Below are 15,357 nucleotides of genomic sequence, written 5' to 3'. Positions count from 1 at the left end.
GAATTCATGTCTATTCAGACAAGGGAAACAAAAGAAAAAATAGACAAGTGGGACTTCATCAGATTAAAGAGCTTGTACAAGGCAAATGAAACCAGGATCAAAATGAATAGGGAACCCACCAGCTGGGAAAAAATATTTGCAAACCGTATATCTGACAAGGGATTAATCTCCATAATATATAAAGAACTCACACAGCTGAACAAGAAAAAAACAACCCGATCAAAAAATGGGCAGAGGAAATGAACAGACACTTCTCCAAAGAAGATATACTGATGGCCAATAGGCACATGAAAAGATGTTCAACATCAGTAATCATCAGGGAAATGCAAATCAAAACCACACTAAGATATCATCTTACACCTGTTAGAATGGCTATAATCACCAAGAGAAAAAACAACAAATGTTGGAGAGGCTGTGGAGAAATGGGAACCCTAATCCACTGCTGGTGGGAATGCAAACTAGTGCAGCCTCTATGGAAAACAGTATGGAGCTGCCTCAAGAAGTTAAAAATAGAAATACTTTATGATCCAGCCATCCCACTACTGAATATCTACCCAACAAACCTGAAATCAACAATCCAAAGAGGCTTATGCACCCCTATGTTCATCGCAGCATTATTCACCATAGCCAGGATATGGAAGCAACGCAAGTGTCCCTCGACTGATGATTGGATAAAGATGTGGTATATATATACCATGGAATACTACTCAGCTATAAAAAAAGACAAAATCGTCCCATTTGCAACAACATGGATGGACCTGGAGAGTATTATGTTAAGCAAAATAAGCCGGAAAGAGAAAGACAAGCAGTGCATGATTTCACTCATATGTGGAAGATAAACCAACACACAGAGAACTGTTTGGTGGTTACCAGGGGCTAGGGGGGTGAGGGGTGGGCACAAGGGGTGGAGGGATACACTTATATGGTGACTGACAAACAATAATGTACAAGAAAAATTTCACAATAAAAAAAAAAGAGGCTCCAGAGAACTAGCTTTTACCTTCCATCATGCGAGGAAGCAAGAAGTTAGCAGTCTGCGACCTGGAAGAGGGCCTTCACCAGAAGCTAAGCGTGCTGGTGCTTCCAGCCTCCAGAAGTGCGAGGAGTGAAATTCTGTTGTTTATAAGCTACCCAGTCTCTGGTATTCTGTTATAGCATCCTGAATGGACTAAGACAACAGGTTTATAATGAGCCCTCTTGAGTCTCTTGTTTAACCTGCCACGGTTGTCAAAGTTTATGCATTTGCTGGGGAACTGGGCAGGGTTACAGATGAGCCTGTGGCTGAGGATCAGAGATTTTCCTCCATGTAATTCTATCTGGTTCACAGATTTGTGGTGGCAACCTTGACCTCCCCGAGCAGAATGCACCATTATGTGTACTGACCCCAACTAGCACTTTTATTCACTAAATCTGAAAAGTAGAAAGTATGACTGCATTTTTGGTCTAAGGCATCTTCGAACATACGTAATGATAATGGCTTCTTGTGCTTGTCTTGAAACTAGTCTCCTGACATATTTGTAGCTACATTGCTATGCCCACACTCGGCACTGAAATCATGTGTGATGAGCGTGTGTTCAGAAGGTCTCTCGCGCTCAGACCTGCCTGTCTGAAACGCAGCCTCTGATACCTTAGCTACCTGCCAACGTAAAGAAAGCCAGTGTTAACGTCCCTTGTTTTCTTATATGTAAAAGAGTGCGATGAAATGGGATTTGAAGCCAGGCAAACCTAGCTTTAACTACTGACTCCCCTGATTATGTTAATTAGGTAACCTCTCTTTGAATTTCAGTTTTTAAATCTGGAAACTAGGGCTTATACATATCTCATAGACTAATTTTAAGGATTAAATGATAAAGCATATTTGGAAATGTTCATTTTTATTGGAGGCAGTCAATATAAGTTTTCTTGACTTACCTAGTTTTTAAGTATATAAAATAAAATCAGAAGGACCTCTGTGAGTCAATGAATTTACTTATCTCTATCTTCTGAGTTAAGTCACCCTACATGGGTGCAATCCATCTGATTCTTAAAGCCCTTCAGAGAAGGAAACTCGACAGCCTCTTTGGCAGACTCTTCTAGAACCTGACAGCACTCATAGTCAGGGAACTCTGTCTCGTATCTAACCTAAGTCTCTGCTGCTGCTGCTGCTGAAGTGTAAGCTCGTGTTTCCTTGTGCTCTCCTGGGTGGAGGTAGAGAGTAGGTGACTCTCGTGTTTATTATGCTCATAGGAACCCTTGATACACACGTTTAGATTATGACTGAGTTTTCTTTGAGTTCTCTTTTCTTCATAACCTAAAACCTTTGCCTGTAAGGAGAGTTCAGGGCCTCGGGTATCCCTCTTAATTTTGATGTATGTGTTTATTTTCTTGATATGTGTTGTCCTTGGTCATTATCAGGGAAAAGCACTTTGTTTTGGAAACTGGGAACAGAATGTGATGGGTGAGCATTAGTGTTGGAATTTAAGTCAATATCCAAGAGAGATATCTTGGAGGAGCTAGTAGCAATGCACATTTAAAAATTAAATCTAATTCACTTTTTAGGTTTCTTTAGTTTAAAAAAATGACCTATGCTTATAATTTGCCTGTTTAGTTTTAAATTCATTGCCTTTCTAATGGTCTCGTTTGTATTCTTTTACCTAAAATGTGAATCACTTACTTCCTGAGTATGGAAGACTCGTATGGAAATTATTAAGCCCTTGGAAAATTGTGTTAAATTCTTTAGTTCTGACTGTCTTTTTGCTTTCAAAATGGTGGCTTTGCTTATGATGGCATATTCCAGATGAACTAGTGTGACTATAAAATCTGTCATATAATTTATTTCTTCTCACCCTAGGTTCATGTGTATAGATTAACTGTTAGCTCTGCAGCTGTGTCTATATAGGGTTGGCTTCTTCAAATGGCATTCATACCTATTATTTGTCAGTGTACTACTGTGGTACTAAACCTAATTAAGTGAAAACTTCAGTTCAATAGAATTACCTGTTTAGTTGTGCATAGGATTTTCCTGGTGAGGCTTAGGCTTGATTTTGTTTTTAAATTTGATGCTCGCTTCACGGCATTGCACAGAATCTCCAGAGTGTTTACATCTATATAGATAAACACATGTATAAACATTCACACAGAGACACTCCTACATTTCATACCAGAATATAGTTATTAGCATAGTCTCGTTCTTTATAGGTTTTTCTGAAGAAATTAAGATAATATTCTTGGTATGTTTAGGTAGTTTCTTAGGCTAGTAAAAGCTTAATTCACAGCTAAATGTGCCCATAACTCTTGATAACTCACCAGTAAACATGACACTACCATGCAGACTGATTCAGCTACTTAATGATGAGAAAATGATTATATGTCCCAATATTAAATATAATCAGCTATCATTTTGTATTGATAATGTCATCTTAGCGCACATTTTTCATCTGATAAAGCTCTAAGAGATACCAGAATTCAGATTTTATGAAAGTATTAGTTATTTATCTATGTTCATTAATTAAACTGTATTTTTGGTATACAGTAGGTGCTGTGAGGATTCAAGGAAAGATTCATTATGAATCCTACTCTAAAGGGGCTTGTGAAGTAGAAGAAAGATAATAAATGTAAAATATCGATTATATATGGTAGAGGCACTCAGTTCCACATAGAGCTGTAGAAGCTCAGAGTAACAGAAAGAACTACTTTACTGTTTGCAGAATTGGGATACTTAGGGCATGAAAGATGACCAGGATTTTGGCACAAGGAACTGGGACAGTATGGGGAGACATTCTAGTCAGAGAGCAAACTCTAAGCCAAAATTTATATGCAGAAAGACTCAGAGTTTTTGTGGAAACTATGGGAACTATTCCTTTTGATTGCAACGTGGGTAATGGTGGTAAATCGAGATGAAGCCCGACAGTGGAGGCTTTGAATGCCAAGCTAGGGAGAAAATAGTTCCATTGGTAGAGCCTTTGTTTGGCATGTTAGAGGTATTGAATAGATGCCTGTATTCGTTCTCTCTCTCTGTCTCCTCCCACCCCCGTCCCTCTCCCTCTCTCTTGCCATCTTTAGTTGTTTGCTCCTCAAAGATTTCATCATTGGTTTTCATGTATTCAGTACCTATATTGTAGATACTGAACCAGATTTTTGTGAATGAATGTTGATTGAACTTTACTCTCTAGGTAGTGGGGAGGTAGAGCATGTTTTACAGTGGGACTTGGGAGGCTGACATTTTGGAAAATGTACCTGGTGTTATTGGGTAAGAAGAAACCTTGAAAAGAGCTGATATATTGGAGTTAGGCTGTCTCAGGTTGTTTTCCTAGTAAATGCCATTGATTTCTACATCTGGCAGTTTATGCTAATCACCTGGAAACTTTTCAATCTGATTGATTTCTAGGCCTTACTCTTTGGACATTATGATTTATAAGTGTGAAGTGGTGCCAAAGATCTGGATTTTGATTGTGATATTCTGCCTGGTCTGGGAACCACTAAAGTAAGTGAGATATAATGAGAGCCTGGTCTCATTTCCCTGTGGAAATTGAGGACGGGGGATGCACTTAGGAAATGTTACAGAGATATAGTTGAGTAAACTTGGGAACAAATTCTTTTGTCTATTGTTTGTAATAGTAGGGAAGAGTTAAAGCTGACATCAGGCCTTCAAACCTGATGCTGAGAGGATGATGATGTCATCCATGAAGTAGTGGTGTTTAGTGGTTGTTGACAGAGATGATTAACGGCACTTTGGATAGACTGAGCTAGTGGGCAGAAGTGGGAGGACATCCAGTATCTCAGTCCAGCAGAGGATTCCAAGGTTCCTTGGAAGAGAGGACAGGACAGAACTGGGGATAAAGAATTTAAAGTTGATTATTGTAAAAGAGAGTATAATAATAGTGATTATGATGATGATGAAAAAATAAAAACTCTAATCATTATAAAAACTATCATTTATGTGGCAGGCCGCTGCTGAGAAATCTACATTGATACAGTAATTAAATTTACATGATACAATATTTCATATCATTCTTACAAAAATCCTGAGAGATCCCCAGTTTACATTAAAAAATTGGGCCTCTGAGAAGTTTGTTTGCTTTTGATCAAACAACTAGTGAATGTGTGGTATGTATGTTTTGAGGACTCTAGCACCTGACTTACTACTCCAAGAAAACCTTTGTGCCTTAGGGACAAAATAGCGGATAAAGATCAGCTATAGAATTTTTTTACTTAGTTGCAAGAGAAAATGACAACTTGGAGAAAGTGGGGTTTTTTAAATAGGATCAAATGCTTCAGAGAAGTACATTTGTGTCAGAACTTGGGAAAATCTGCTGGTTTTGGCAATTTGGAGGTCATTAGCAACCTTTGAGGTTAGAATTTCCGTCAAATGGAGATGGAAGAAGAAAAATTACAAGGTATTAGTAGTTTGTTTTCAGAGACCATGAGAGGTTGAATGTTGCAGCTCTGTCAGCAGGTTGGTAGTTATGGGAAAAAAAAGAAGAGGGACCTGTGAATGTTCAGGGTGAAAATGTCTACATACTTTTAAAATACTGAAATAGACTTGGAAGAATCTGGGTGTTACATATAACTGTAAAATTGAAATTGGCTTTAATTCAGGTTGCTGTCTTCTAAGGGTAGGAAAAACAATTGGAGAATGTGGCAAGTGTGGATGGTTGGATGGATAATGTTGTGACTTTGTTTTATCTCTTGCTATTATGAAGAAAAAGAGGATGGATATTGGAAAGGCAAAAGAAGGCAGATCTCTTAAGCCCCTCAATTCCAGGGAATAGAGTGTCAATATGGTAGAAAAAGAATAGTAAGCACAAAGTGATCTAAAGAGTCACAGACAGAAGCTGAGTTGTGACTCTATCCTAGAAGTGCCTTATCTAGAAGGAAATGCTCACAATGAGCTATTTACTCAGCCGCGGGGCTGGACACTCCTGGAGAAGCATCCCAGATTTCACCTTCTTGTATTTTGTTCCAAATTTTATCATTTTAATTCTACTTTTGAATTTTTAAAATTAAGATATAATTAACATACCATAAAATTCACTCTTTTAAAATGTACAATACAGTAATTTTTAGAATATTTGTAAAGTTGTTGAACCATCACCACTATCTAATTTCAGAACAACTTCCTAACCCCCCAAAGGAGATTCCATACTCATTAACAATCGCTCTCCATTCTCCCCTCCAGCCAGCCCCACTCTCTGCATAGTGTTTCTACAGATTTGCCTATTCTAGACATTTTATATAAATGGAATTATGCAATATGTGACCTTTAGTATCTTATTTCTTTGGTTTCAAGGCTCATCCATATTGTAATATGTATCAGCACTTCATTTCTTTTTATGGCTGAATAATATTCCCGTTATATGGATATACCACACTTTATTTATCCTTTCTTCAGTTGATGGACATTTCAGTTGTTTCTACTTTTTGGTTATTATGAATAATGCTGCTATGAACATTAGTGTTCAAGTTTTTTGTGGCCATATGCTTTAATTTATCTTGGGCATATACCTAGGAGTGGAATTTTGGTCGTACGGTAATTCTATGTTTAACTTTTTGAACAACTGCCCAATGATTTTCTAAAGCATACACCATTTTACATTCTCTCCACAAGGGTATGAAAGTTCCACTTTCTCCACATCCTTGCTTACACTTGTTATTTTCCATCTTTGTGACTATAGCCATCCTGGTGGGTGAGAAGAGTTATCTCATTGTGGTTTTGATTTGCATTACCCTACTGACTAATGATGTTGAGCATCTTTTTAAGTACTTATTAGCTATTGTATGTTTTCTTTGAGAAATGTCTATTCAAATCCTATGCCCATTTTTAATTGAGCTAGTTGTGTTTTTGTTATTGACTTGTAATAGATCTTTATTTATTCTCAGTATTAGGTCTTTATCAGATATATGATCTGCAAATATTTCCTTCCATTCTGTGGATTATCTTTTCACTTTTGGTCATGTTCTTTGAAGCTCAAAAGTTTTTAATTTGGATGAAGTCAGATTTATCTGTTTTTTCTTTAGTTGCTTGCCCTTTTTGTGTCATATCTAAGAAACAGTTGCCTAACCTCAAATCACAAAGATTTCCATCTATGTTTACTTCCAAGAGTTTCATAGTTTTAATTTTTTTATTATTATTTTTGACAGAGATTGGCCCTGTGCTAACATCTGTTGGCAATCTTCCTCCTTTTCTTTTTTCTCCCCAAAGCCCCAGTACGTAGTTGTATATCATAGTTGTAGAGTTGTAGCTTTTCTATGTGGGACTCCACCTCAGCATGGCTTGATGAGTGCTGAGTAGGTCCGTGCCCAGGATCCGAACTGGTGAACCCCGGGCCACCAAAGCAGAACACGCGAACTTAACCACTATGCCACCAGGCCCCCCATAGTTTTAATTTTTATATGTAGGTCTTTGATCCATTTGTAGTTAATTTCTCTATGTGGCATGAGATAGGGGTCCAACTGCATTCTTTTGCGTGTGGATATCAGTTGTTTTAGGACCATTTGTCTTCAAAAGTCAATTGAACATAAATGTAAGGGTCATTTCTGGACTCACAATTCTATTTCATTAACCTACATGTCTATCCTTATGCCAGTACCACACTGTTTTGATTACAGTAGCTTTGTAGTAAGTTTTGAAATAATATTACCTTTTAATATTAACTACCTTAACATTTGTGATTGCCAATTTAAGGTTTGTGTTTTTGAATAATATAATTAGGTAGAATCATTTGCTGGTTTGTGTTCTTAGTCATCCAGTCTGAAAAGTTGTTTTTTTAGTCTCCATGGCTGAAAACTTGATAGAGCTTTACAGCCCCTAATTTCTCTGAATGGAGATAGAGTAAAAGTGCCTAGATGGAGACTACCAGTCTGAAGAGAAATTGATAGGTATGGTCATAGAGATTCTAGAAAAAATAAAACATTTAGCCGGCATTTCAATATGATTTGTTACTAATTGTACTATAAAGTTATTTTAACTTTAACATTTGTGGATTTCCTTTTGGAAAAACATGTGTAGAATGAAAAGAAAAGCTTTGGAGATATATATATATATATATATATATTTAGCCACACTCACACAGTTATGCATATGTGAAACTCACTGTTGAGCAGCATGATATTACTTTCCTTTGTATTAATTTGAAAGAGTACATCTAGATAAATTGGAGTTAGATATTAAAAAAAACTGGAATCCTTGTTTGATGCTAAAATTGTGTTGTGTCTGTGTGTGTGTGTGACAGAGAGAGAAAGAGAGAATGAGAATACTAATGAACTTACTTTCTAAGACATTGCTCTTTTCTAAGATATGAATGTAAGTAACAAAAATAGACAAACAACATATGCACTCACATACTAAGATCGTGTTTATTTGTGGTATAGTACGCTGAGTATGATGGGTGAAGTACAAATCCCATTGACATGCTCAGGTATGTGATTCATCATGTTATGCAGACATTGTTTTATTATGCATCTGGAGAAAAATCTCATAAGGATCTATTTATTCTTTCCTTTTCTCAATGTTGTTTCCTCTTCTGTGTATCACACATTTATATATACATATACTTGTATGAAAAATATATTCATTATTCTCGTGTAATTTATGACGGGGTTCAGAGTTATTTGGTCTGGATAGACACCCACAAAGCTCTAGGTAATAACATGCCCTTTGTCTCCATAGGACAAAAATTGATTTTTTAAAAACAAAAGTCATATTGTACGTGTAACCATCAAGACCATACACTACAGTTAACTGGTTCTGTTTCAAATTTATTGTGTAGGGAAAGGTGTAGTTACACTGCTCAGATTGCATCTCTTTCTCTCAACATCATTTCTGGTCTCTAATGGGTTGTGGTCTATAAATCCAGGAGTAAGGGGTGGGTCAGGGCTCATGTTTGGTCAAAACAACCTTATTTTACTCTATGAGAAAAATAGGCGTATAAAATTTGGCACTAATTATGCAAATGGTTATTTCCACATATAATTTATGAGTTTGTTGTTTAAAATCCTGTACAAAATATAGACAAGCCTTTGAATTAAGTATTGTTTTTTAAGCCAACTCATAATTATGCTACATGGAATTCTCCAAGTATACTGGTACAACATGTATTTAGTTTTCATTAATTTGGAAAGAGCTTGATTTGCTAAATTATACATTGGTAATTCAAAGTCATTATCTCAGATGCAATCAGAGCCTAGATTGAATGGTATGTTTCTGCTCCCAGGTTACAGTGTTTGTTGACATACGGCATGGTCAGTGCTTTTTTCCATCATCAAAATGGAGGCCATCTGCAGGAGGCACTCCTAGAGCCCAGTCTGACCAGAGTGCACCAGTGGGGATGGTGCAAGAAGCAGTCCTTTCCTGCCACCCCTATTTGGCTCTGCCACATATAGATTCATGTATATATCACCTACTTTCACCATCACCAAAATAGGAATGCAGTTACCCTGGTTATAGAGAGGTGATAAAAAATGCATGCTGAGCCAATGTTGTAAAAAATATCCTATTAAATTTCTTTTATTGTTTGTTACGTAATTTTGAAGGTTCAACTATTTTTTAAAAAGCAAAACGCCAATGGAAAACTCAGGTCCTAATTCTGTGCTACTTAATATTCCATTACATAACATATATGTTAGTAGAAGACAGTTTCTAAAAGGTGAGCTAACAATAGTCACAGCTCACAGACACATTTTAATGGAGGTTCCTTAGGAGAGAGACAGAATATTTTAAGCTGGGAGAGGAGAAGATGATTGAATTTACTTTTTAAATGGAGGAGCTTACACATTCTTAGCTTATTTTAGAAATCCTGCTCTGTGGACCATATATATTTGCATTAATTTTTGTGGGACAGATGTGAAATTAATTCACACCTCACCACAGTGGTCTAGTTTATAACACCTTTGTATTGCACATTCAAGTTTTTTAAAATGGTGAGCTCACACTTTTTTTCTCAAGTGTGCCTACATTTGGCTTATATGTGGGGCAAAGAGTAGAAAGAACACCCTGTCATGCTTCTCCGTTCCATACAACGTGTCTTAAATTTTTTTTTCTCTTTTGCTCTGGAGTTCAAGCATCATGCTAGTGATATTAACAGCCAGTAATATGTAGGTCCTTCCATCTCTTCCTGTATTTATTTTAGTTGAACTATTTTAATTAAGCACTATTTTATTTACTTGTTTTTTTGTTTATTTTCTGCCTTTCCCAATAAAATAGTAAACTCCATAAGGGCAAAGAGTTGTAGTGATCATAAAGGACCTGGCAGACCATGCTCAAATGTAAACCTTTATTGTGGGTGGTGGGGGAGAGCAAAGATTTAAATGGGGGAATGACCTGATCAGATTTACATTTTAGTTTAAATACAGTTAGAGTTGGGAGAAGGATCTTGGTGATCTGGTGGTGGGGGCGTATCTGGAGGCAGGAAGAGGATTTAGAAAGCTGATAGAATAAGAGATGATGATGGCCTGATTTAAGATATTGGTGGTAGGTTGGAAAGTCATGGAAGAATTTAAGTAATATTAAGGAGGTAGAGTCCGTGGGGTTTGGGGCTTGACTGATGTAAGTGGTGAGTGAATGGAAGAGTCAAGAATCGTTCTCAGGTTTCTTTTTATGGAACTGGTGGAGTCATGCATGAGGAGAAGCAAATATTTTTTATAAAACACAATGGGTTCAATTAGGATTTTGTGTTAGGTGAAGTGCCTGAAGGCTATCAAGAAGAAATACCCGGTAGATTGTTAGAGATATGAATCTAGAATTCAGGGGAGAGATCTGTGGTGGGGACAATAGAGTTTATCAGAGCATAAATGGCTATTGAAGGTGCAGTTAAGGAGATTTTCCAGGAAAAATATAAACAGAAGAATAGAGAACTGAGGGTAGAGCCCTGAGGATTGTTGACATTTGTGGAATAAGCAGATGGAATAACGCCCAAGAAGACAAAATGAGGAGCAGCCAGGGAGGTAGGCAGAGAACCAGGTGTGTGGGATGCCATGAGAAGAACATTCCAAGAAGTTTGTGGCCAACAGCGTAAGGTGATGCAGAGGAAGCAAGGAGGAGGAGAAATCTGTTAGACATTCATTGAGACAGCATTTATCAGGGGCCTATGGTATGAGTGTGGTCTTCAAAAAGTCCCAGTTAATTCTAGCCACCAGCGTTCAAAGTATTCCATAAAAAAAGTATCACCACAGTTAATTCCTGATAACCTAATACAGGTTGTGCCTTCTGACAATTTCCACTTTTTTTTTTTTTTTGTGAGGAAGATCAGCCCTGAGCTAACATCCGATGCCAATCTTCCTCTTTTTGCCGAGGAATATTCACCCTGGGCTAACATCTGTGCCCGTCTTCCTCTGCTTTATATGGGACGCCGCCACAGCATGGATTGACAGGCGGTGCATCGGTGCACCGATGGGATCTGGGATCTGAACCTGCGAACCCCGGGCTGTCACAGCGGAGCACGCGCACTTAACCACTATACCACCAGGCCAGCCCCAACCATTTCCAGTTTTTAAAATTTGAAGCTGCAAAGAGAGACCTTTCCAATGTTGCAAAAATAAAATATATATATATATGTATATGTTTATATACATATATATATGTGTGTGTATATATATATATATAAATGAAAGACCATCTCTTCTTTATTCAGGTCCAAATACATAATTCACAAGAAAACACATTCTTTTCTATGAAAAATAATTTCATTAAGAGAAAAATGGAAATTTTCATAATATTACCAGCCAAAGTGGTTCTCAGCTTTTGTTTTCAGGGACGCTGTCTGCTGCATTTTGAAATTGTATCTTGATATGCAGAAATCCAAATGATGAAATGCTGACAGACTTAAATGATTTGCTTCATTTTACTTTCTTAACGTTGGCTGTGCACATAAACAGGCAGACAGTCATATGAGATAGTTATGATTATTTGGATGAAAGAAAATATAATATTTTGCATAAAATGATGAGAAAATGTAACTGGAAAAACTGCAGGAAAAAAGCAAATCCATTCCTAGTATTATTTTCTTCTCTTTAATTTGATACTCAGTGTACAATTCATATGTGTCTGTTGTGATGAAATGAGATACTTGTAAGTTACATTGTATTTGGAAATTGAATCCTACTTTAACTTCTTGCCATTAGAATTCCTTCTCCACTTAAGGTTATTATGAAAACGATATGTTAAAAACAGAACTAAAATCTTTATGATTTGCTGTAATCAATGAAACACATGATAAAATGTCAAAGACTCAACATTGACAAGAATTTAAATGAAAAGAAGATACTAGACCCAACAAATACACATTTGGATAAACATGTAGAAGAGGCATAACAAATTCAATAAAGAAGATATTTTTTAAACTGCAGTTGAGGAGGAAAATTATTCTTTTTGTAGATGAGAAAACTAAGTTGGAAAAAGGAAATTTATTTGACTTAAGTACCTTGACAAGTAACTCAGCTTTGAGATTGCATAAGGCCAGTTTCATGAAGTCCTGCTGTTTTTTTTTTTAAGTTGTTATCATTTGTAACCTATTCTCTTTGCCAAAAGGATTTCATCTCTCTTTTCTCTAAAAGATGGAATTTTCCTTGATTTTCTTATAAACCTTAATTTGGCACTTTGAGGTATTTTACAACATATTTAATCTGTTTCCACACTTACTGGATATGTGATTGGGTGTGACTAAAGCAAGCTAATCTCCTTGACTTTACCTGAACAGGCCTTTCAATTTCACATTCTATGCTATTGCTCAAGCAGGATGGCCTCTCTACCTCGAGTACCTTCCCCTTGTTATTTCCACCTGCTCAGAAAGGTAAGGACCAACTCAAATGTTGTTGCCCCTGTATAGCCTTCACCTTTCAGCCCAGTCAGAATGAGTTCAACTTTCCTCTTTATTCTGGCTCGATCCTTCCCCCTTCCCAGTCAAGCAGAGGCAGAGATGTTGAATGAATTCTTTGGAATTGGAGCCTGAGGCTGGGTGGCCATTGTTTTTGGGAAGGCCACAGAAGGTGGAGCCAAGGGATGTGTTCTACAATACAGCATCCTGGAAAGAAGCCAAAATCAGGCAATGACTCATCAGTCCTGAATGGTTAGGCTTTGAGGGACAGCGCAAAGTGGAGGCTCCAATCCGAATAGAACAAATGGTTTGAAATTGAGGAGAGAGATGGCATCTGAAAGAAAATCACTGAGGCAGAGAAGACTAGACTATTCTTAGAAGATGCCTGCAGACTTGGTGGGGCAGAAGGTAGGCATTAAACACCCTGACCTTACAGAGGACACCAGATCTTCCCTTTTTCAGACATCATATAGCAATTATAATATTCCATTTACATATAGTAGGTTGGTAAATTTTTATCTCATCTGATAAATTGTAAATGTCTTCATCATCATGTTTTTGTTGTAGTCTTCTTTTTTATCTGTTCCTCACATAGTATAATGTCTGGCACATCATAAGTGCTAAATAAGCATTTATTTCATTTGTTGAGTAAATGTTGAACCCATTTCGTATTTAAGTGTGACATATTGACATTTCTAATTTTATGCCAAAAATGCATTCATTTAATCATTCATTTATTTAAAAAAGTAGCTACTTATATATGTCTTGGGCATCCTACAGAAAGCAAAATAATTGCTTATTTCACCATCTAGAGAAGGCAAACAGTAAATGTTAGTGGTAGGTATAACAGTGTAGGTGTGGTGAGAGGTTTATGCACAGTGCATTATGGGAGCCCTTATGGGCTACCCCCTTATGGGGGTAGCTGTAGTTTCAGGGAGAGGTTAAGGAGTCCATTTTAGCTAAGTGGAAGAATGCAAAGGGGTCTGCCAGGAGTGTCCTGGGGATTGAGAAATGGTAGGAGAGAACAAATGTAGGGAGAAGTCAGATCGTAAAAGCATGCCATGCTAAAGAATTTGAATTTTATTCTTTGTCTTGAGAAGCACTGAAGGATTTTTGAAGGGGTCCCAAGTGCATTTCTTTTGTTCTTCGCTGCTTCATCTTTCACCTAATTTTTGATGTGCCGTCTGGTATGTGCTTCTAGGAATCTATTAGGTCTTACATTAAACCATTCAGGATTTAATGGAGGATTTGATTCCACTGCGACAAATATAATTACCAAAGTCACTTACTGGTTGTGTCTGCACTGGAAACTATTTCCCTATTTAATAACTCCTTTAGAAAATTTAAATTCAGTGTCAGGCTTAAACAACATATGTAGGCTGAGACTTTTGTTTTTAATCTATTAAGATAAAAATAAAACATTATAATTACTTCTCATGCCAAGCTCTTCCAGAATTGAATGTATTGATATTTATTGTGGGACTACCTAGGCTATAAATTCTAAAAACACAGTTTATTACTTTCTAAATTAACACAGCAGAACTAAAATGTGACCATGTTTTATAATGACTGGTTAAATTGCAATAATTTCCTCTTGCACGCAGTAAATTGAAATCATTATGTGCAGTCCTCATGTTATAAAGCATTACCTTATAATACTTAGAGAATTTATTCTATATCTTGACTCCTAAATGTGTTAAAGCAAGACTTTTATGTGATGGATAAATTTATATGCACAAGCATCATGATATTGCTATTTTTGATTAAGAGCAGATCTTCAGGGTTTTCACAGTTATCATTTGCTTCTGAAATCTAAAGAAGGTTAGATTTACTTGAATGTTCACTGGTATTCTGCAGATTTTATTCTTCAGAAATTTTTAATGAGCTATAATTATATAAGAAACCTTGCGATTTTTGTTTTAAATTACTTCAAATGAATGTCTAAATAACCCAGAGCACATAGTTGACTATCCTGATCTATTATTTCCTGAAAGGTCTTCGGGAACATAACTCTATCACTCTCTTCAGCGGATCAATTCTGTATTCTATTCCTCTAGCGGTCAGTTTTCCTTCTGATGAGATAACTAGTATGTCTTAAATATCGCTTGTGTAGGGACTTAATATCACAATTCCAGTATTTGCAGATACCCAGAAATAATTTTTCCTTTACACATTTATGGGGCATATGATGAGCTACTCTGGTTGGAGACTTTGTAAACATGAAAAATAATTTCTTACAAATAATTGCTGTTTAAAAATTGTATCATCCAATTTGGATAATGGAATTAAGGACCTGGATGAAATTTACTGATGGTAGCCTGTTGATGTAGGAGAGTATGACATTAATTGTCAATCACACTGGGAATACTTGAGGCTAGATGTAGAATTCAAACCACTTTTATAAATGGAGAAAGAGATGAGAAATTTTCACAGTAAATTTCGTTGGGAGCACATTCAGGGAAGTACACTTCAGAATAATAATTAGCTATAAATTTATAAAATGAGAATTTCTCACTATATGTTTAATAAGTGAAAAAAAATCCAGAGATAATACTGGACTAAAATTGAA

The 15,357-nt window shown here is 36.6% G+C and overlaps 1 protein-coding gene across 8 annotated transcripts in view; it reads left to right on the top strand.

Moving 5' to 3' along the window:
• Positions 1-15,357, top strand: part of CTNNA2 (catenin alpha 2) — a 1,067,853-nt gene that overhangs the window by 44,922 nt on the left and 1,007,574 nt on the right. The window contains exon 1 of one of the 8 annotated variants that reach the window (XM_087436501.1): positions 13,176-13,196. The exons of the other annotated variants lie outside the window; for them this stretch is intronic. The gene's annotated coding sequence lies outside the window, so the exon portion shown is untranslated. Of the gene's footprint in view, positions 1-13,175; positions 13,197-15,357 lie in introns of those variants that run through there. 8 annotated transcript variants of the gene reach the window in all.

The sequence above is a fragment of the Ceratotherium simum genome, chromosome 11, assembly GCF_057802395.1.
Source record: "Ceratotherium simum simum isolate JZ-2026a chromosome 11, ASM5780239v1, whole genome shotgun sequence".
Taxonomy (NCBI): domain Eukaryota; kingdom Metazoa; phylum Chordata; class Mammalia; order Perissodactyla; family Rhinocerotidae; genus Ceratotherium; species Ceratotherium simum.
The sequence above is the reverse complement of the archived record's forward strand: the minus strand, read 5'-3'. Positions and strand labels throughout refer to the sequence as shown.